Source organism: Triticum urartu, chromosome 2 (assembly GCF_003073215.2).
Source record: "Triticum urartu cultivar G1812 chromosome 2, Tu2.1, whole genome shotgun sequence".
In the NCBI taxonomy this organism is placed as follows: Eukaryota; Viridiplantae; Streptophyta; class Magnoliopsida; order Poales; family Poaceae; genus Triticum; species Triticum urartu.
Window position 1 is genome coordinate 86,061,514 of NC_053023.1, and position 23,440 is coordinate 86,084,953.

Consider the following 23,440-nt stretch of genomic DNA (forward strand, 5'->3'; position numbering starts at 1 on the left):
TTTATCTATGAACAATATTTGATTCTTCTCAGAATTCTTATATGCATGTTTTGATATCTTTGCAAGTCTCTTTGAATTATTGGTTTAGTTTGGCCTACTAGATTGATCTTTCTTGCAATGAGAGAAGTGTTTAGCTTTGGGTTCAATCTTGCGATGTCCTTTCCCAGTGACAGTAGGGGCAGCAAGGCACGTATTGTATTGTTGCCATCGAGGATAAAAAAGATGGGGTTTATATCATATTGCTTGAGTTTATCCCTCTACATCATATCATCTTGCCTAAAGCATTACTCTGTTCTTATGAACTTAATACTCTAGATGCATGCTGGATAGCGGTCGATGTGTGGAGTAATAGTAGTAGATGCAGAATTGTTTCGGTATACTTAACACGGACGTGATGCCTATATTTCATAATCATGCCTAGATATTCTCATAACTATGTGCTTTTCTATCAATTGCTCGGCAGTAATTTTTTCACCCACCGTAATACTTGCTATCATGAGAGAAGCCACTAATGAAACCAATGGTCCTCGGGTCTATTTTATATCATATAAGTTTCCGATCTACAATTCTAGTTTACTATTTATTTTATTTTGCAATCTTTACTTTTCAATCTATACAACAAAAATACAAAAAATATTTATTGTCGTGGAATTGTCACGGCAGATGTCCTAGAGCAAGGACTTAGTCGTAGGGGCATCGCACTAGGAAGCTTAAAGGGGTTAATCGGGACAAAGGACACGGGAGAGCTTTTATACTAGTTCGGCCCCTTACGATGAAGGTAAAAGCCTAGGTCTAGTTGGGATTGGTATTGCTGGGGTTTCGATCTCCAAGAGGCTCAACTCGCTGGCTTGGTTATCGTTTTGTTGTTTCTTGCCCTAAGCCGCCACTGGGCCGTCCCCTTATATACATGGGTTGATGCCTGGTGGCCTACAGAGTCCCGGCCGGCTCATAATCATGTCTGGCTCGGTGACTTCCTTTACATGCCTTTCTTTACAAATCTTTCCTTACCTATGGCGGTTCATAATATCAGGCCTTAAACCGCCTTCAGGCCTTTGGGCCTTCTATAAGACTTAATAAACTACAATCTTGAATGTTTACTGGGCTTCTTGCGTAACCCGCCATTGGGGCTGACCCGGACCCTCCTGGGCGGGTCTCAACTGATAGTAATATCCCCAACACACTACAAGAAATATGTCAACTTGTGGCCACCACTATTGGTCACTGAATGGTCATAAATTTCCATTTGTGACCTTTTTGTGACCAACAACATAAGGTCAAAAGCTGGCCGTCATAAACTGACTATAGCGACCTTTCTTCTGGAATGGTCAAAGACGTTTATGACCAAAATACGTCTACTGTGGCGTTTTGGTCACTAGCAACCTCCCCAGGCCACGTAGGCATCCAGCGTGGCAATCTGACGTGGCACAAGATTCAGCCCGGTCCAATTCGGTTTTCTACATGGGCCTAGCCCATTAATTCAGCCTATTAGTGTTTTTTCTCATATTAATTTTGGCTAGGTAGGTGGGCCAAGCCCAACAATTAAGCCTTCTCATTTTTGGGCCGTGGCCTTTTCCGCTAGAAAGTTTTAGTTTTTTTGTAATATAAAAAAGGTCCACTAGTCAAATTGGTCCCAGATGTCAGGTTCAGGTACGTGGGTCCCAGCTAGCAAGTTCATATTCTTCATATTTTAATTTAACAGTAAATAAATAACCAGTATTTAAATTGGCACAAACAAAAAACACACATAATACTCCAAATATTATCAGCCAGATTCAGTACAGAGCTCCTATTGTACAAATAACATATACTTTACAAGCTCTACACATAATAAGCTCTAACATATACAAGCTCCACATGTGATACTCCAAACATTCCCCAGAAGCTCTACAAGTATGGCAATCACAGTTACAAGCTCCACATGTGATACAGTTACAAGCTATGTTCTTCAGCATGGAGCTCCTTCAATAACAACCACAAACTAGGCACCTACTCCTGTCAGGACTAGGCCAACAAAACGGTGATATGCCTTCCACGGTCACCCTAATACATGAATCAACAGAGAAAAATTAGGAAAACTGGAGCCAATATAGCAAGAAGAGACCATTCAAAAAAAGACAACTATTTATATTAGAATGACGACACAAATTCAGCTAGTACCATGATTTTTGTTCTCCAGCTAGTTAAAATGAGATACTCATTCATACAAGAAAACAGAGAAAAATATGAATATGTATTGCACAAGTGCGAGTCGTGCAAAAAACTTCACTACACCAAATTGCACCTAAACAATAATACCATTCTACTACCACAGCCATCCATTCAACAGGCAAGATCAAACATTACTAGTCAGAGTACGTAGGCTTAACATCACTAACATCACAAATGCATGAGAGAATAAAGGGAACCAAGAGAGATACCTAAGGATGATAGCATCGTGATGATTTGGATTGAGTTAGCATCTGTGAGGAGGTGAATTATCTCCATGGTGTGCTTGATGATGCACACAGCCATGATCTTGCCACCGTTGCATCCGTGCGCTAGATGAGGGGGGTACCAATGCATTCAAGTAGAACAAAATCACCATTGTTAACCCACAACTTTAACTAAAAAACTAAGTATGTATCAAGTAACAGCGAAAACAAGTTGAGAAAAACACAAAAAATAATTACTTCATGTCATGCAGAGTTCAAACTGAATAAACACATGCAAAGTTCAAACCAAATAAACATATGCATGATATTGTCCTACAGATGAAAGAAGGACAACATCTATAAGGTTAGCCGAGCTTAATAAAGACAGAGAGAGAAGAGTAAATGTTCTCAAGTTAACCTTAACATGGCAGCCTAACTTTTACTTAATTTTGAGCAAACATACATATCAATACAGGTTTAGGCAAGACAGTAAAGAAAGACATAGGTGCTAGAGTTAGAAAACACTGGTGATACAAGTAGCATAAGCATAATACAGCACAATATATTTGTTGTGTGGATATATACATATAATTGGCCATCACTTTATCTTCCAAATTAATAGTAACCACAGTGAAAACCTTAACAAGAGAAGATAAACTTTGACAACACAAGGTGAGATGAAAGATAGCAAACAACACATGTCAGCCATCAATTTTTATTCTACTGAACAAATTGGACAACAACCACCTATTTTGTAACAACTTCAGTTAACTTGGGAGAAATCCAACCAAACCAATTGATAAACAAAATTCTACTGAATTTTGGGGCATCAAGCAAGCAACTTAATTAGCAAACAATGAAATCAAGCATGTAAGCAAATTTGGAGCAGCACCAAATCAGGGACCAAGCCTAGTAAACCAAAACAAGGAGATGCAGAGGGAGGCCTTAACCTAGAGTTGCAGCTTCCCCGCAGCTAGGCGTCTCCTCTCCCTGCATCCGAGTCGAGTTGGTGATGTTGCAGTCGTGCAGCTGCTCCTGGACATCAGGGAAGGGAATGGAAGGTAAGGTCAAAATCTGGAGCCAATATATTATGAACATTTCATTCAGAAAACGAACAAGTTCATTAGAATGATAACACAAGTTTATTCGTCCTGGGCAGAATCCTCGGTAAAAACCAAACTAATTCTTTTATTTAACAACAGTCAGATGTGTTGCCCAAGTGACAGAAATGCAACCTACCTACTATCTATCTTGTCACCGTTGGCGCTTCCTGTTGAATTGATGATATGTAGCAAATCAAATGATTTTCCATCACAACATTCTGCATACGACAGCAACAACATCAATCAGTAAAATTAGCAGCGTCTCGATCACTGTATAATCAATCAGCAGGCACAAATAGCAACAGCAAGCATAGTATAAATCTGGTGCCCCAAAAGGCTAGTGATGCAAATAACAAATCAAGTCCGTGGCTAATTTGTAATTCTGGGAAAATGTAATGCAGTGATGTCTCACAATGATGGCTTTGGCATAGCAGAGAGCAAACTAAATAAAAATAGCTTAGTTCACCCACTTGAATAGAATAACAACTCATGTAAACATTTAATCAAAACGTGATGCTTTGGTTTCAGTCAAGGTTTAATCAAATCGACACATACAAAATTGAACCAAGACCTGATTTGTTTCATACAAAACTGAACATCATAACAGTGAGCTTCTGTTAAAATTTCTCGGGTAATTACAACTATGTGATTCTACTGTTAATCTAGATCTCCTTCAGGTTTTGATTCATTTAATCAAACAATAGAACACAACTGCTGGAAACTGTTAAGACATACATATTATGTGCACGCCAAAAAATAGCAGATCTGTGAAGGGGGGGTGTCTATTAGCAAATTTTGGTCTAAATACAACTTAGGCAGGCAAATGCTTAGTGTAACTAATGAACTGATGTTGTTTGCGTTTCTGAACTTTGCTAAATGAACTCTAGACGAATACACCAAAAACTAATGAACTCTATCTCCACAGACTCCATCTCTAGACAAATGATACATTCTCATTCACATCCACTGGAGAATAATCAACATCATTATTGGCAGTTTGTGGCACCTTCAAGATTTTTATATATATAAATAAAATTTTCAACGGTGGGCAATCAGTCAATTAGGCACCCAAACACAATAGTAGTATAATCGTCGCTAGCCCAGCTACTCAGATCCGATCGATGAGGCCAACTACTAATCATAATGTTTCCCCTGCCTGCTATGGATCATTGCGGCTAACAACCCATCCAGACTCCCTTGCAAGATGCCAAAAAGAATCGGATCGATCGGAAATAGCTACTGGCCAACTGCCTACTGCCAGTGCTAGCCATCAGTGGGGATAGATCGGACTGAGTAATTACCTATGATGGCGGCCACACACGGCTCGACGAAGTGCCCACTGCAGACGACCACGGCATCAAACCTTCTCCTCCAGCTCGCTACCAGCGCAGGCGAGCCTCACCCTCCAGCCCACGTCGTCGTCCCTACTGCGGCGGACGCTCACCACCTCCGTCCCGAACCGGACCAGCCCGAGGCGTCGAACCGCCGCGCAAACTCCTCGAGGTACCGCGGGTCGGCGGAGGAGCGGTCCGTGACGACGACCACCGCGTCCCGAAGATCTTGGCCGCGATCTCCTCGTTCTACGGTGGCAAGTTGGATCTGGGAGTGGGGAGAGGATCTGGGAGTGGGGAGAGGATCTGGGGTGGGGAGGGGAGGTGTGGCGGAGGTGGGTGGCGGCGAGGAGAGGGGTGGGTGGTGGAGGTGGGTGGCGGCGGGGTAGGGGTGGTTGGCGGCGGGGGGAGGGGAGGAGTCTGGATCGGGGAGCGCTAGGGTTTGCCCGCGGGGGAGAGAGAGGACGGGACAAGGAGTGGTGTGCGGGGGAGAGAGGAGCTCCCTGTGGGTGGGTGAGAGGGTGAGAGGGTGTGGGCCTGTAACGCCCCAAGACCGGAGCTTCAGTTGCCTTCCAGGGTTTCCGGGTTTTCGTCGTGTGTTTTGTTTGGTCCGCTGCTTTTCATCTTTGCATCATGTGCATTGCATCATGTCATCATGCAACCCGTTTTAAAACTCAGCTAAACAAATGGTATGGATCTTTGATCCATTTAAATCAAGGGATTTCACATGGTGATTCTCTTTACAACTTATCCTCTCGATATTTAGAGAGCTGTAGTAATTATTCCAATTATGTGGAATTACCTTAACACACTTGCAAAAATCCCAATGCCTTTTATTATTTCAACTCTTGGCCTCTAACTTTGCCACTTGTCCTTTCATCATTTTCCGGAGCTCCACCTAATTTCTCAACATTTTTGGGCACTTAGAAAAACCTATCCTAGTTCAAACCTTTTGAATTAAATTCAAAGGAATTTGAATTTAATCTTTCAACTTGACCTTTTTCTATTTTCCCGGACCGTGCACATTTTTCTGAGTCCGTGAAAATTATCCCCGTGCCCAAATTCTTCCTCTAACCTTCTCTTCTCTCTTTTCCTTTCTCCTATTTTTTTGTCTCTGTTTTTGTTAAGAGTAGAATCAAGAGAGGGAGAGAAGGGAGCCCAGCAGGCCATTTGGGCCCAGCTGCATCTAACCTAGCCGGCTCCAAGGCCCACTCCCTAACCTAACCCTAGGCCCAGCCTCTCCCCTCGCTACCCTCTCCCAATCTCATCTCTCCCTCGTTTCCCTACGCGCGCCGCCACACGCTCAACGCACGCATCGAGCCAGGGAGGAGCCCGATCCCCATCACCAACGCTCGCAGGCTCCTCTGCTCGATCCCCACTTCTCCCCCTCGCACCTCACTTGCCTCCCCTTGCGCCGCCCTCTCTCTCTCTCGTTCTCCTCCCTCACGCCGCCAGCGAGCGCCCTCGCTCAGCCCAGCCTCCTCGCTAGCTCCCCATCTCTTCCTCCTGGCCAGCCGTGCCCCTCCATGGCGCTGCCTTGCTACTCCCTCCGGCGAGCACCGTGCCGTCTCCCTGCCTTGCCTGCTCTATCGGCGTCACCAACAACAGCAGTCCGGCGCCCAAGCTCCTCTGCCGCCCCGCCCATTCCCGGCCGGATCCCGCCGGCAGGGCCTCGCATCCCCGCTTCAGACGACCGTCGCTGCGTCACGACCTCAGCTCCACCTGCGAAGCCCGATGCCCCTCGGCGCGTCAGCTTCGACCTCGATCAGATGCGCCCGAGGAGCTTCCCGAGCGAGCTCGCCGGTGGCCCCTGCGTTCCCCGTGACCTCTACTGCCTGCCGGCCCCTTCTCCGCCTCGCCGTCGTTTTGCTGCAGGAGTCGAGGTGTCGCCTCCTTCAGTTCGTCAGCCGACATCACGGCCTCAACCTCCATGGACGGCCTCCTGTACTTCGAACGGGAGGAGAACCGCTGCGTTGACTGGATCGGTGCCGCTCCAGGCCACTGCACTGTACAACTGCTTTGAGAGAACACGGATACGTCAAGACCCGGGCCGACAAGTACCACGACGTCCGTCGATCGCCAAGTACCCCTTCGGATACGCAAGCCCCTTGAAGGTCCACCGATGCCTAGTACGACTACAGGACTGGAACGAAGTACCACGATGACCGTTGACATGTACCACTACACCGCACCGAAACGTCAAGACCGTCCCGGATATTGTCAAGTACCACTTCGGTTTCGGAACGCGACGAGTACCACGACTACCCTCGTGGACTTTGGTTCCATCAAGTTCGACTACAACGTGCGACAACTACCGTCGCCGTGATTTTCGACAAGATGTCGTGTGCCTCTACTTCCACTACCGAACGTCCCGAGAACGTCTACTTCCCCTACACCGCATCGAATTCGAACCGCTCCGATAATGCACGCTTCGAAGGTATAACCCCGAGACGACGTCCGTGAACGAATGCTTGCGATGTTTGAAATGCTCGTGTTTGCTCCGTGTAGGAGTTGTTCGGTGCACGTTGCCCCTCTTTTGCCTTGCCACCGACATGTGGGAACCCCGTAATCGGGAGCACCCCACCATCCTTGCATGACACGCTCCCGTCACTTCCTTTTGCACCGTTATCCCCGTGGGCTACCAGAGAACCGATATGTTGTCGTGGCATCATTTTTGGATTCGTCGTCGTGGCACCCTTTTCCTTTCCACCATGATGTCAAATGCTTCATAATAATGCTCTTGTCAAGTTTTAATAAAAATTGCATAAACTTGTTCATGTCATCTGCATCATGATAACAACAATTAAAAATATTTAAATTGTTGTTTGCATTAATTTACTAATGCATATGGGGATTTACCGGATTTGTTGTTTGCTATATCCGGCCCCATTTAAATTGTTTAGATAGACAATCCCTTTATGTTTCACCTCTTGACATGCTTAACAACATTTAATATTGTTGGGTACATAAACGAGAGAGAACTAAATAATTGATGTGGTGTTCCGTCAATATACAACCCGTTGCATATTGAGCTCCACTTAATTTGTAGGATTGTTTGTGCTCTTTGCCATGCCATGCCTCTTTAAACCGGACATGCATCATACTTGTTTGCGCATCATGCCATGATTATGTGGTGGTTGTTTACTAGGTTGTTTGCTCTTTTCCGGTGTTGCTTCTTTGGGTTGGTTCCGATAACGTCGCGTTTGTGAGGAACCGTTCGACTACGTCCGTTTGTCTTCTTCATGGACTCGTTCTTCTTCCTTGCGAGATTTCAGGCAAGATGACCATACCCTCGAAATCACTTCTATCTTTGCTTGCTAGTTGCTCGCTCTTTTGCTATGCCTATGCTGCGATACCTACCACTTGCTTATCATGCCTCCCATATTGTTGAACCAAGCCTCTAAATCACCTTGTCCTAGCAAACCGTTGTTTGGCTATGTTACCGCTTTGCTCAGCCCCTCTTATAGCGTTGTTAGTTGCAGGTGAAGATCGAAGTTTGTTCCTTGTTAGAACATGGAGATGTCGTTCCTTGTTGGAACATTTTTTTACTTGTTGGGATATCACAATATATCTTACTTAATTAATGCATCTATATACTTGGTAAAGGGTGGAAGGCTCGGCCTTATGCCGGGTGTTTTGTTCCACTCTTGCCGCCCTAGTTTCTGTCATATCGGTGTTATGTTCCCGGATTTTGCGTTCCTTACGCGGTTGGGCTATTATGGGAACCCCTTGATAGTTCGTCTTAAGTAAAGCTCTTCCAGCAATGCCCAACTTTGGTTTTACCATTCGCCGCCTAGCCTTTTCTTTTCCCTTGGGGGTCGCGCGCCCAAGGGTCATCATTTTTTTAAACCCCCGGGCCAGTGCTCCTCTGAGTGTTGGTCCAACTTGTCAGCCGCCGGTGGCCACCAGGGGCAACTCTGGGCTGGCCTACCGGAAGTTTAGACAATCCGGTGTGCCCTGAGAAAGAGATATGTGCAGCTCCTATCGGGATTTGTCGGCACATTCGGGCGGTGTTGCTGGTTTAGTTTTACCCTGTCGAAATGTCTTGTTGTACCGGGATACCGAGTCTGATCGGAACGTCTCGGGAGGAGGTCTATTCCTTCGTTGACCGTGAGAGCTTGTGATGGGCTAAGTTGGGACACCCCTGCAGGGATTTGAACTTTCGAAAGTCGTGCCCGCGGTTATGGGCAGATGGGAATTTGTTAACGTCCGGTTGTAGAAAACCTGAACTTGACCTTAATTAAATTGAATCAACCGCGTGTGTAACCGTGATGGTCTCTTTCCGGCGGAGTCCGGGAAGTGAACACGGTTGTTGGAGTTATGCTTGGCGTAGGTTGCTATAGGATCACTTCTTGATCATACTTTATCGACCGTGCTTTGCATTCTCTTCTTGCTCTCATTTGCGTATGTTAGTCACCATATAAGCTAGTCGCTTGCTGCAGCTCCACCTCATACCTTTACCTTACCCATAAGCTTAAATAGTCTTGATCGCGAGGGTGCGAGATTGCTGAGTCCCTGTGGCTCACAGATACTTCCAAAACCAGTTTGCAGGTGCCGATGAGTCCGTGCAGATGATGCAACCAAGCTCAGGAGGAGCTCGTTGAAGATCTTGTCCTTTGTCTTGCTTCGTTCTAGTTGATCAGTAGTGGAGCCCAGTTGGGGTCGATCGGGGACCTTTGTCGCATTTGGGGTTCTTCTTTTATTTTGGTTCCGTAGTCGGACCTTGATTGTATCTGGATGATGTAATGCTTTATTCATGTAATTGGGTGAAGTGGCGATTGTAAGCCAACTATGTATCTTTTCCCCCTATTGTATTACATGGGTTGTGTGAAGATTACCTCACTTGCGACATATGCCTTCAATGCGATTATGTCTCTAAGTCGTGCCTCGACACGTGGGAGCTATAGTCGCATCGAGGGTGTTACAGGGCCGTTGGATCCGGGAGTATCCAACGGTCTCTAATGCTTGATCCGCGTGACATGCTCGTAGACCAATCAGAACGAAGTACAAGATTTGATGACGTTATGACCATCTAAATTGGTCGCAATCGATTAACAATAGGTGGCTGATACGAGTCAGTCAGATGATTTTGTCTAGAAATCATCCGCCTAGCTAGGTGCTTGATCTGCGCATTGGTGATCGTTCGATCACATCAATATGTCACGACAGCACCGAGCATGAAAAAACTTCAACGCAGCACCGATGACATCCCCACGAAGCTCCATTGCGGCTCTCAACGGCGCGCCAAGAGCTCCAACGCAGCACCACGGTGTCCGGCGAAGCTCCATTACAGCGTCGGGGGAGCTCCAACGCAGCACCACGATGCCCGACGGTAAGTTCCCTTCTCTTTTTATGACAACGTCTAAGTACAATTCCCTCGAATAACTAGAGGTACTTTCATACTAAGTGGGATTTTCATCGATTCACTAGGAAGCGGGTCAAATTTTAACTACAGCTGCCTCATAGTTTGTTCAAATGATCTAATATTATGCACAAGGGTGCATCTTGGAATGGCAAACAATGTTGTCTAAGGAAGTTTTCATTTTTTTTTGCATGGAAAATTCATTTTCCATTTTCCGAGTGCCCGAAATGAGGCTTTTTTGGGAAGGACCTACCATATATTTGTTGCAAAATTGGACCAAATCAATTTTATAAAATACTAGGCCATATTTAATGCACAATTGACCAAATGTTTGGGTGTAAAAAGTTTTTGATCCACCTCTCGTGAAAAAGACAAATTCCCGCCGATTCAGCTGGAAGCGGGTCAAATTTGAACTGTAGTTGCCTCATAGTTTGCTATTTATTTTTTCCAAAAATCATTTCTAGGTACATAAGTATCTATTTAATTAGAGAAACACCAAAAAAATTCCAAGATTCAACCACTAGCTAGGAACGCTCAAGCCCGCCGTTTTGACCGCATTTTGAAACGGGCATAAAAAATCAAAAAAATCAAAAAATTGGGAAACCTTCGCATTGTGTCATTATATGTGGCCAAGTTCCCAGGAAAAATAACAAACTTGTAATACGGCAATTATTTTAAAAAAGTGTTCTAAAAAACGAGCTATCACGTGTGGAGATCAATGGCTTTCAAGCCAAATGATCAATCTTATGGCCACATCCATGGCATAGTTTGTTCAAATGATCTCATATTGTGCACAAGGGTGCATATTGGAATGGCAAACAATGTTGCCTAAGGAAGATTTCATTTTCTTTGGACGAAAAAACCATTTTCCATTTTTTGAGTGCCCAAAAGGAGGTTTTTTTGTGAAGGACCTACCAAATAATTGTTGCAAAATTGGACCAAATCAATTTTCTAAAATACTAGGCCATGTTTAATGCACAATTGACCAAATGGTTGGGTGTCAAAAGTTTTGATCCACCTCTGGTGAAAAAGACAAATTCCGCCGATTCAGTTGGAAGTGGGTTAAATTTGAACTGCAGCTGCCTCATAGTTTGCTCTTTATTTTTTTCAAAAATAATTTCTAGGTACATAAGTATCTATTTAATCATAGAAACACCAAAAAATTACAAGATTCAACCACTAGCTAGGAACGGTCATTCCCGCAGTTTTGACCGCATTTTGAAACGGGCATAAAAAATTCAAAAAAAATCAAAAAATTGGGAAACCTTCGCATTGTGTCATTATATGTGGCCAAGTTCCTAGGAAAAATAATAAACTTGTAATACAACAATTATTTTTAAAAAGTGTTCTCAGAAACGAGCTATCACGTGTGGAGATCAATGGCTTTCAAGCCAAATGATCAATCTTATGGCCACATCCATGGCATAGTTTGTTCAAATGATCTCATATTGTGCACAAGGGTGCATATTGGAATGGCAAACAATGTTGCCTAAGGAAGTTGTCACTTTCTTTGGACGAAAAAACCATTTTCCATTTTTTGAGTGCCCAAAAGGAGGTTTTTTTGTGAAGGACCTACCAAATAATTGTTGCAAAATTGGACCAAATCATTTTTCTAAAATACTAGGCCATATTTAATGCACAATTAACAAAATGTTTGGGTGTAAAAAGTTTTGATCCACCTCTCATGAAAAAGACAAATTTCCGCCGATTCAGTTGGAAGCGGGTCAAATTTGAACTACAGCTACCTTGTAGTTTGCTCTTTATTTTTTTCAAAAATCATTTCTAGGTACATAAGTATCTATTTAATCATAGAAACACCAAAAAAATTCCAAGATTCAACCACTAGCTAGGAACGGTCATTCCCGCCGTTTTGACCGCATTTTGAAACGGGCATAAAAAATTCAAAAAAAATCAAAAAATTGGGAAACCTTCGCAGTGTGTCATTATATGCGGCCAAGTTCCTAGGAAAAATAATAAACTTGTAATACGGCAATTTTTTAAAAAAAGTGTTCTCAGAAACGAGCTATCACGTGTGGAGATCAATGGCTTTCAAGCCAAATGATCAATCTTATGGCCACATCCATGGCATAGTTTGTTCAAATGATCTCATATTGTGCACAAGGGTGCATTTTGGAATGACAAACAATGTTGCCCAAGGAAGTTTTCATTTTCGTTGGACGAAAAAACCATTTTCCATTTTTCGAGTGCCCGAAAGGAGGTTTTTTTGTGAAGGAACTACCAAATAATTGTTACAAAATTGGACCAAATCATTTTTATAAAATACTAGGCCATATTTAATGCACAATTAACAAAATGGTTGGGTGTAAATTTTTTTGATCCACCTCTCGTGAAAAAGACAAATTTCCACCGATTCAGTTGGAAGCGGGTCAAATTTGAACTGCAGTTGCCTCATAGTTTGCTATTTATTTTTTGCAAAAATCATTTCTAGTTACATAAGGACCTATTTAAGCATAAATACATGGTTTGGTGGCGATACGTCGAGGTTTGGGCGGTGGCCGAGGGCCCCAACTCTAGAGCGCGTAAACTCGCATGCCCGTCGCGTGGTCACCGCGTGACCGTAATGTTGCCATGTGTTCTGGGCGGCCTAGGCATGTCTAGTGGGTTGGGCACTCCCCAGGTTGGTGCTAGGAAGAAAATTACAACATAAGATTCTCACGAGAAGACCGATCGATGCTCAAACATGAATTAGCAGCCAAGTGTTTGATTAGCGGTACGGGAAATGCACATGGCCAATGGGCGTGAGTTTTGGCTGAGGATGATCATATACTAAGTAGAATGTCTTCACAAATTTTTAGCTCAAAAGGAGGATCCTAGGTGGTACTTGCTTTGCAAAGTACCACGCTGGACAAAAATATGAATGTTGAAGCTGGGCTCAAAATAATGAATGGAATGAGCTGAAATTTTGTGGAGCATGGTTATTTGGGCAATGATTTGAGTATGGAAGAGTGCCCGAAAAGTTTGAGGGTAATAGGAGGGGTCTATATAACACTTGCTTTGCAACGTGCCAATTTGGCCATAAAATATAAATTGAACCTGGGCTCACATAGATGATTTGACTGAGCTGCAATTTGGAGGAGGTTGATAATTTGGGCATATGAAGGAACTGTATAAATTTCATGTCATTTAGAGATATAAAAAAGGTACTTCCTTCACAATGCTTCTAGGTGGACAAAAACTTTGGAAATTTGCCGAGGAAGATTTGCTAGGCAAATGGAGCTGAATTTTGTCATGCGGTAATAATTTGGATAGGAAAGAGTGCCCAAAAATTCCGAGGGCAATCAAGAATATATAAATAGCACTTCCTTCATAAAGTGTTGTTGTGAACAGAATAGGAAAATGAATATTGTTGAATTAGTTTTGAACTAGGCAAGGAAGGATTTTTACATATTTGATGAAGATATGCCCCAAAGAATTTATGAGATTTTTTTTGGGAATTTTGGGAATGATAGAAATATAGGTTGCTTCACAACCTAGGGCAAAAACTGCCACATGGACATGACACATAGGCAAAACTGATGAGATGGCGCCTAGTCATCACAACCCACCACAATCTACAAGGCTATGACCATCTATATTGGTCATTAACAACTAGAAATAAGGCAGTGGACTAGCACTGTTTGCTTTGTGACCATTTCGTGTAAGGAAATTACGACCTTTCTGACCAAAATGGTCGCAATGGTTTAGGGTTTGGAGCCCCCTGAACAGCTTTTGACCAATTGGTCTAAAATGGTCATAAATTTATGACCAATTCTTCGAGGGTCACTGACAGAAGGTCATAAGTTGACATATTTCTTGTAGTGACATTAGGCCCCAGGTTGACCTTGAACTTTGTTCTTTGTCAATCTTCCATACTTAGCAAAAAAATCCATCTTCTTATCTTTACTGAAATTTCCTTGTAACCCGTCGTGACATCATCTCTTGAAAACACAAAAAACTTTCATGACGTCATCTTCCAACGGATCTTTTATCTTTAATGTTTCCCGAGAATCGAGTCGCCTATATAGATGGATAACCATTATTCGGTTCTTCCTTGATTTTCGTGCCCGTCTGTTCGCATCTTTCCTTATAAATAGGCTGGCCCCGACCTTCCTCATTCTTCTCTCTCTCTGTCTTCTTCCTCTCGCGTCCCTGCCATTGCTCGAGCTTCGCCGCCGCCGCGTCTCATCTCCGTCGTCGACTCTGGCCGCTGCATCGACCTGAACCGATCCAGAGAACCCGCGGCGACCTCCGCAGTAGACCTGCAACCGTAAGTTTCCTTTCCTTCGTGTCTCAGATCTTCATTAGGGTTTCCGAGGTCCTTCGTGTTATTCGTAGTTCATCATAGCTTCTTCGTAGTTCTTCCACTGCCTCCTCTTTTTGATCCAAAAGAGATGTATGTTTATGCAGTAGTTGTTTGGTGCCTCCTTTTGATACTAGCAGACTCCTTTTTCTGGTACAAGAGCCATATTTAGATCCAATGAACTCATCTGGGCTGCATTTTTAGGTCTAGAAATTTTTTCATTTTGAACATCCATTTGATCTGAAATAATATCAAGCATTTTGGGAAACTTGTTTGTCCCAACACTTACCTGAATCCGCTTTCTGAAAGAATCTGTAGTCATGGCGGCTTACCGCACCGGCTTTCTTTTCCTTATATGTCTTTAGCCCTTAGTTAAGCCGCCATTACTTGTTTTGCATCTTCATCCTTTAACTGTTAACCTCACCGTAAAACTGAACCGACGTGTTGCTTTTCTTTTTAGTTCCTTGCACATCATGCCGTCAAAGACACCAACCATCTGTAACTGGGTCCCCTCAACCATAACTGAGGAACGTTTAAAAGAGTTCTTCATCATAGGATTTCTGCCATCAAAAGCCGTCATGTCTTATCGTGCCCCTGACCTGGAAGAAGAACGACCCAATCCGAGAGATGGTGAGGTGATCATTTTTACTGACCACATGAACCGTGGCTTCTCGCCGCCCGGCTCAAAGTTCTTCAGAGAGGTCCTCCATTTTTTCAAACTCCACCCTCAAGATATCGGGCCCAACTCCATATGTAACATCTGTAACTTCCAAGTGCTCTGTGAGGTATATCTTCAACAAGAGCCGACCGTGGAGTTGTTCAGAGAATACTTTTATCTGAACTGACAGAATGAGTGCACCAACGGCCTTAGTTTAGAACTTGGAGGTATATCAATCCAGTGCCGGCAGGGTGCCGTCTTTACCCTTATTGTCTTACCAAGCCACCCAAAGGACTAGAACCAGACTTGGTTCTACTGCCAGGACACTTAACCAGCAAATGAGAAGCCCCTGCCGGGTTATCACCCCGATCGTCTTGACTCCAAGTTCGCGCTTCCTGATAAGCTGACTGTCACTGAACGCAAGAGGCTGCTTCCATCCATAAAAAGGATCAACGCTATGTTGGGGAACGGGTTAACTGGAGTTGATCTGACTCGCTACTGGATCTCATGGCAGGTCATCCCTTTGAGCCGCCGGTCAAAGCTGATGTATGAGTATGGTGGAGGCCCGGATGACTCCCTTCATCACAGCCCCGTTCAATTGACAGAGGAAGATATTGTCTCAATGTCAACTCTTCTGGTGAACGAGAAATATGAAGATTGCAGTGTCGTCGGGTTAAACCCCTTCTGTCAGCTTAACCTGGTTCCAGAAGTAAGAATGTCATTATTTATCTCTTTTGTATTTCTCCAGCCGTATTGTTTTAATACTTGCTTGACTCTTTACCTTGTTTTTACCTGTCTGCAGGCCAATTCTGACTTCTGGAAAGTTAAGTATGACCATGAGGCGGCGAAGAAAGCGAAAGCCGCCGCCATAAATGCCAAGAAAACGACCCGGAGGTCGAAAAAGAAGAAAAAGAGTACTGCTGAAGACCTGATGAAGCTTGATGATACATCTGACTCGGAGGTAGCCCTTGATTCCCTTGGCCAATTTTTTAACAATCTTATTGACACTGATCATTACCAGGATGACACTGAGGCCAGTCAGGCCGGGGAAGCAGAGGTAACTATCATTTCCTCCGACTCAGAGCCCTTACCAAGACACAAAGTTCGACGAGTGATCCATAAAGTAAGGTTTTCTAACCCTTTAGCTCACTTGGATCCCAACTTTTGTTTGAAAAAGCAGCAACATGAAAGCCGCCGTCAAGTTGGGATTGAAGATGAACCGGCTGTCGTCCTTTAACAAACTCCTCGGAAACGTCCAAATGAGGTTTACTTATTTCTGTCTTTAACTCTGTTTAATGGATCCTTCTCCTTGTATTTCTTTTAACTCTATTTTATCCTTTCAGGAGGTGTCTCGCTCTTCTGGCGACTCATCGCAGACGCAATTCCCGGCTTTCAAGACTGCTCCCGGGTAATCATAAATCCTCCTTTCTTTCGGGTTGTTCAATTGTATCTTTATACTGACAATCCTGCAAATTTTTTTCATATTGGCCAAGCTAAATCCAAGAAAACGAAGGCAGCTAAGCCGGCGGAAGACCCATCGGCGCCGGCATCTGACCCGGCTAGGCCTTCTTCTCCGTTAACTGACGCTCTGGAAGACCCACCTGTTGACACCGAAGCAAATCCTCCTGAGCCGTCATTTGACGAAACCACTGTGAACCCTTCCACAACCGGACCATCAAGCTCAGCCAACCCGCCTTCTCCGTCTGCACAAGATGTTCAGATTACCAGGAGCTGTTTATTGAACCGGGGAACCCAACCATGCTGGCTCGGTGTACAGCAAAACAAGAGGCGATGGAGAGGCAGAAAGTTCGCTTTGACGTTGCCAACTATGACCGTCTCAATGCCAATGATATTTTATCCGGCTATCTTAACCATGTACACTCTAGCCGCGACTCTGAGATTGAAATGGTCAAACAACTGCAGTTGAAATACGAGGTATGTTTTTCTGGCTTATCTGTATTCCTTCAGCCCCCAAGTCTTCAGATTATGAGAGAACCGGAATGACCTGTAGACTTTAAAATATAGGCCGAGACCTTTACCTTTGAAACTTTTCTTGACTTTAATAGATCAAAGCTTCACCTGTAGTCCCCAAGGGCCGGTTCATTTTGATAATAAATGAACCGGTACTTTAATTTGTTTGGTTCCGTATTCAAAAGACTTAATATTCCGGCTAAACCTTTGAGAAACTTGCTAAACTGCATACATTAGCCCCCAAGTGTCAAGTGTTGTTACTTTGTAAGGTACTTGGGACTTAAATATGTCTGTAGATTTGTAGAAATTTGATTTGGCATACATTAGCCCCCAAGTGTCAAGTGGTTTTTTTGTAAAGTACTTGAGACTTGAATCTTGATTTTTGAATTTGACACCAAATCTTGACTCATCTGAATGTTTTGCAGAATGCCTTATCTGAATTGAACTCTCAATTGACTAACGCGAAGACCTGGCTAGCGAGTCAGGAGATAGAAATCAAATCCGCTAACTCCAAACTGCAAATAAGTCTCTCTGCAACGAAAAATTTAAAGACCAGCTTTGCTGCCAAGAAGAAAACTTGGGAAGAGGAAAAAACGCTTCTGACCCAATGTGCTGAGATGGCTGAAACAGCTCTGAAAGAGATTTCAATAGAGCTGAATGGGTTAAAGGGATGGGTGTCTCAAATGGTAGCTGCTATCTTTGGTAAGCTGTCTGACTTTAACTTTTGTGTGCTTTTTGCCGATCCGTAGTATAATCCGCCAACTGACTTTGCATGTAAAATTTATGAAGGTCCTCGAAGCAAAAATCTAAGCCAAGACCCGTTGATTAAACTGAAGGCAGTATATACTTTGGTTGAACAACTGTATATAGGCGCACAGCGGGCTCTGGCCGCCATCTCTCCTGCTAATCAAGGACCCAACCGGCTCAGCGATGTCCTGAAGAAACTGTCCATCCTTCCTGCCAGGTTTCAAGAAGTAAAACGCTCCTGCGCGCGAGCCGGAGCTTTGACTGCCCTGAGCCGCTCCAAGGCTTGGGTGCCAGACCTAGACCCGGCGGACGTGGCCAGAGGCTATCCCACTGTGAAGGAAGACGGGTCTCCTTTTGATCAGGATGACTTCATGGCTTGCGTGCGCGGAGTCCGGCCTCAGGCAACTACCCTTGGAGATGATACCAATGTTGATAAATACCAGCCGGGTTTTGATAGTGAGAATAAGAAGATGGCCACTCCCTCATACAAGGTAACAGATTTGATCCCACCAGTGAGAGAAGACACATTTGCCCCGGAAGTTGACCCAGTCGACCTGATCGATGATGAAGCCGAATTTGTCGCCGTGAATGGTTTTGATTGGTCAAAACCCAACTTCCAGCCAATAGAAGGTGGTGAACTGGCGAGGGAGGAACAATGATCATCTTCATGGGCTTATAAAGCCTTGTAATAACTTAGTTGTGAAAATACTGTATGCTTTGCTTATGCCATCGCACATAAAACACTTTTATGTGAGTCTGTGTTTCCTGATGCCAATGTATGCATTGTATTTAATGTTTGTTTCTGCAATGTTTGAACTCTGTTCCTGTAAATACAAAGAAAAGACTGGCTTGGCGGCTTAGAACCAAACGGGTTAAAACACCCAATTTATAGCCAATACGTTCACCACAGTAAGAACCAGAGACAGATATAAATAAAGGACAAGGGCTGAAACTAACTCTTTAATTAATGCAGCAGGTAAGTGCGTATAAGTAATAACCATACCTTGTCCCTTTTGATCATTAGACTGCCGGTTTAAATAACCCGGGTGATGAATTTGATAATTCAATCTTTATGAAAAGCCAATGCTTTTTTGAATACTCAATGATTACTATACCTTGGTAGGTTGCACCTTTTGATCCGTAAGCCGCCGGTGTGAATGACCCGGGCGGCTATGTTGTCAAATAGTCGAGCCGGTGAAGAAGACCAGGCTAATTGTTTGTAATATTGAAACAAAAAACTAAAAGGCAAGCAACAGATAATAAGCATAATTTAACCCTGTATTCAAAAGGTTGGGGGTTTCTGATTCGAATACGATCAGTAAATTGGACCAAAGGGGTTAAGCTAAGGTTCAAATACTACCATATAGCCCCCAGTGGCTTTGGCGTTGCGCCGATCAAGAGGGTACCGACAGCTATTTTCTCTTTGGTTCGAATACGACCTATGTTTGAACAGGAAGCCCCCAAATGACCTTGAGAGGTTTTTAACGACCCTGATTTGAATACGATCCAAGTCGGACCCAAAAGGGGTTAAGCTATGATTCGGATACGATCAAGAAGCCCCCAAGTGAGTTTGGCCTTGAGCCGATCAAGAGGGTTACGACAGCTATGTTCTCTTTGGTTCGAATACGACCTATGTTTGAACAGGAAGCCCCCAAGTGACCATGAGATTGCAGCTAGATTCGGATACGATCATAAGTTGGACCAAAAAGGTTAAACTTGATTCAAATATGATCATCTCCTTAATAGTCATTTGAAAAATAAGAAATAACAAAGATGCATAATCTTTGAAAAGAAAAGAGACCGATGGTCTTACTTTATTGCTTAACATGGTATATACAATGTTAAAGTATGTACATGATGAGAGCCGACGGCTCGGGTGTAGTATGGCCGAAGTTGAGCAATATTCCACGGTCGGCGGGTCTCTTCCTCCGACTTACGCAAGTCTTGGTGCTCTTGAACGTCAATGAGGTAATATGACCCATTGTTTAAGTTCTTACTGACCACAAAGGGTCCTTCCCAAGGTGGGGATAACTTGTGTGCATCTGATAGATCCTGGATGAGCCGGAGCACCAAGTCGCCTTTCTGAAAAGTCCTGGACTTAACCCGGCGGCTGTGATAACGGCGCAGGTCCTGTTGATAAATTGCTGACCGGGCTGCTACTAAGTCTCTTTTTTCATCTAACAAGTCAGGTGCATCATGTCTGGCTTGTTCATTATTGGCTTCAACATAAGCCGCCACACGGGGCGAGTCATGACGGATGTCACAAGGCAACACTACTTCTGCTCCATAAACCATGAAGAAAGGTGTGTAACCTGTAGACCTGTTGGGTGTGGTGTTGATACTCCACAACACCGAGGGTAATTCCTCTACCCAACAACCCGGCGTTCGCTGTAAAGGAACCATAAGCCGGGGTTTGAGCCCTTTCAAAATTTCCTGATTGGCTCTCTCAGCTTGACCATTGGATTGAGGATGAGCTACAAAAGAAACATCAAGCCGGATATGCTCTCGTTGACAAAACTCCTCCATAGCCCCTTGGGACATATTAGTGACATTGTCAGTGATAATACTGTGTGGAAAACCAAAACGGAAGATCACCTTTTTCATGAACTGAACCGCCGTGGCCGCGTCACACTTACTCACAGGCTCCGCCTCAACCCACTTGGTGAATTTATCAACTGCCACCAAGAGATGTGTCTTTTTATCCTTAGACATTTTGAAAGGTCCCACCATGTCAAGCCCCCAAACCACAAACGGCCAAGTGATTGGAATCATCCGGAGCTCTTGAGCCGGCACATGCGCTCGTCGTGCAAACTTTTGACATCCATCACATCTACTGACCAGATCTTCTGCATCAGCGTGAGCTGTCAACCAGTAAAAACTGTGACAAAACGCCTTGGCCACCAAAGATTTTAACCTGGTGTGATGACCACAATCGCCTTCATGGATCGCACGAAGGATTTCTTAACCTTCTTCGAGGGAAACACACCGCTGAAACGCTCCGGAAACACTACGATGATATAACTCTCCATCCGAAATCGTCATTGACTAAGACCGCCGGGTTATCTATCGAGCTAGGGTCTCATCCGCTGGCAACTCTCCCCGGGTCATGTAAGCCAAGAACGGTGTTAGGTGTTAGGTGGCACCGGCTTACGCTGAGACCCCAACCGGCTTAAGGCATCAGCCGCTTCGTTCTTTCGACGGTCAATGTGCTCCACCTGATAACCTTTAAAATGCCCTGCAACGGCATCAACCTCCCGGCGATAAGCCGCCATGAGAGGGTCCTTGGAATCCCACTTGCCAGATACCTGTTGAGCCACTAAATCTGAGTCGCCAAGACATCTGACCCGGCTCAAACTCATCTCTTTCGCCACTCGAAGACCATGGAGCAAGGCTTCATACTATGATGCGTTGTTAGTGCAAGGAAACATTAACCGTAGCACATAACAAAATTTGTCACCTCGTGGAGAAGTTAACACAACTCCAGCCCCCAAACCTTCCAACTGTCTGGACCCATCAAAATGAATAGTCCAATACGTGTTGTCTGGTTTCTCTTCTGGCATCTGCATCTCTGTCCCGTCATTGATGAAGTCAACCAGTGCTTGAGATTTGATCGCAGTACATGGCACATACTTCAACCCATGAGACCCAAGCTCAATTGCCCACTTGGCGACTCGCCCAGTGGCTTCTCTGTTTTGAATGATGTCTCCCAAAGGAGCAGAGCTGACCACAGTGATCGGGTGACCCTGGAAATAATGTTTAAGCTTTCGGCTTGCCATGAATACCCCATATACGAGTTTCTGCCAATGCGGATATCGTTGCTTGGATTCAATCAACACCTCACTGACGTAGTAAACCGGCCGTTGAACCGGATGTTCCTTGCCAGCCTCCTTGCGCTCCACCATAATAGCCACACTAATAGCCCGTGAGTTGGCGGCCACATATAATAACAACGGCTCTTTTTCAACTGGAGCAGCAAGAACCGGCGGCTCAGCAAGCTGTGTCTTCAGATCCTCAAAAGAAGTATTTGCAGCACCACTCCAAATAAAAGCATATGTTTTCTTCATCATCTGATACAAAGGCATTTCCTTCTCCCCTAACCGGCTTATGAACCGGCTCAAGGCAGCAACACGACCCGCCAGCTGCTGAACGTCATTGATGCATGTTGGTTTGGATAAGGATGTAATTGCTTTGATTTTCTCCGGGTTGGCATCAATACCTTGGTTGGACACCAAAAACCCCAAGAGCTTGCCAGCTGGGACTCCAAAAACACACTTGGCCGGGTTAAGCATCATTTTGTAGATCCGGAGATTATCGAAAATCTCTTTCAGATCTGTGACCAAGGTTTCCTCCTTCCTGGATTTTACCACTATATCATCCACGTAAGCATGAACATTGCACCCAATTTGATCGTGAAGACAATTCTACACACACCGTTGGTAAGTCGCCTGGGCACTCTTAAGCCCAAAAGGCATAGACACATAGCAGAAAGCTCCAAAAGGAGTAATAAAAGTTGTCTTCTCCTGATCCTTGACCGCCATCTTAATCTGATGATAACCGGAATAAGCATCCAAGAAACTCAAATGCGCGCAACCAGCCGTAGCATCAATGATCTGATCAATACAGGGGAGAGCAAAAGGATCAATCGGACAAGCCTTGTTCAGATCGGTGTAATCTACACACATACGCCAGGTGCCATTCTTTTTGAGCACGAGCACGGGGTTAGCTAACCACTCTGGGTGAAATACCTCTACAATGAACCCGGCCGCCAAGAGCCGGGCCACCTCTTCTCCAATGGCCTTGCACCTTTCTTCATTGAACCGTTGGAGAAACTATCTAACAGGTTTGAACTTTGGATCAATATTAAGAGTATGCTCAACGAGTTCCCTCGGGACACCCGGCATGTCTGAAGGTTTCCATGCAAAGATGTCCCGGTTCTCACGGATGAACTCGATGAGCGCGCTTTCCTATTTCGGATCCAAGTTTGCACTGATAATGAACTGCTTGGATGAGTTGCCAGGCACAAAGTCAACCATCTTGGTGTCCTCAGATGATTTGAATTTCAACACCGGCTCATGCTCTGTTGTTGGTTTCTTTAATGACGTCATGTCTGCCGGGTCAACATGATCCTTATAAAACTTTAACTCCTCTGTTGCACAAACAGATTCAGCATAGGCGGCATCACCTTCTTCACACTCCAAGGCTATCTTCCGGCTCCCATGTACTGTAATGGTGCCCTTATGGCCCGGCATCTTGAGCTGTAAATACACATAACACGGCCGAGCCATGAACTTGGCATAAGCTGGCTGCCCGAACAGAGCATGATATGGGCTTTTGATTTTAACCACCTCAAAGGTTAATTTTTCTGCTCTGGAGTCGTACTCATCCCCAAAGGCTACTTCCAATTCAATCTTACCAACTGGGTATGCTGATTTACCAGGTACCACACCATAAAAAACAGTGTTGGATTGTTTAAGATTTTTATTAGTCAATCCCATCCGGCGGAATGTCTCATAGTAGAGGATGTTCATGCTGCTGCCTCCATCCATGAGCACCTTAG

The 23,440-nt window shown here is 44.4% G+C and overlaps 1 pseudogene; it reads left to right on the forward strand.

Moving 5' to 3' along the window:
- The first annotated feature begins 6,371 nt into the window (after nucleotides 1–6,371).
- The window catches only part of LOC125535200, a 28,932-nt pseudogene continuing 11,863 nt past the window's right edge, over nucleotides 6,372–23,440 (forward strand).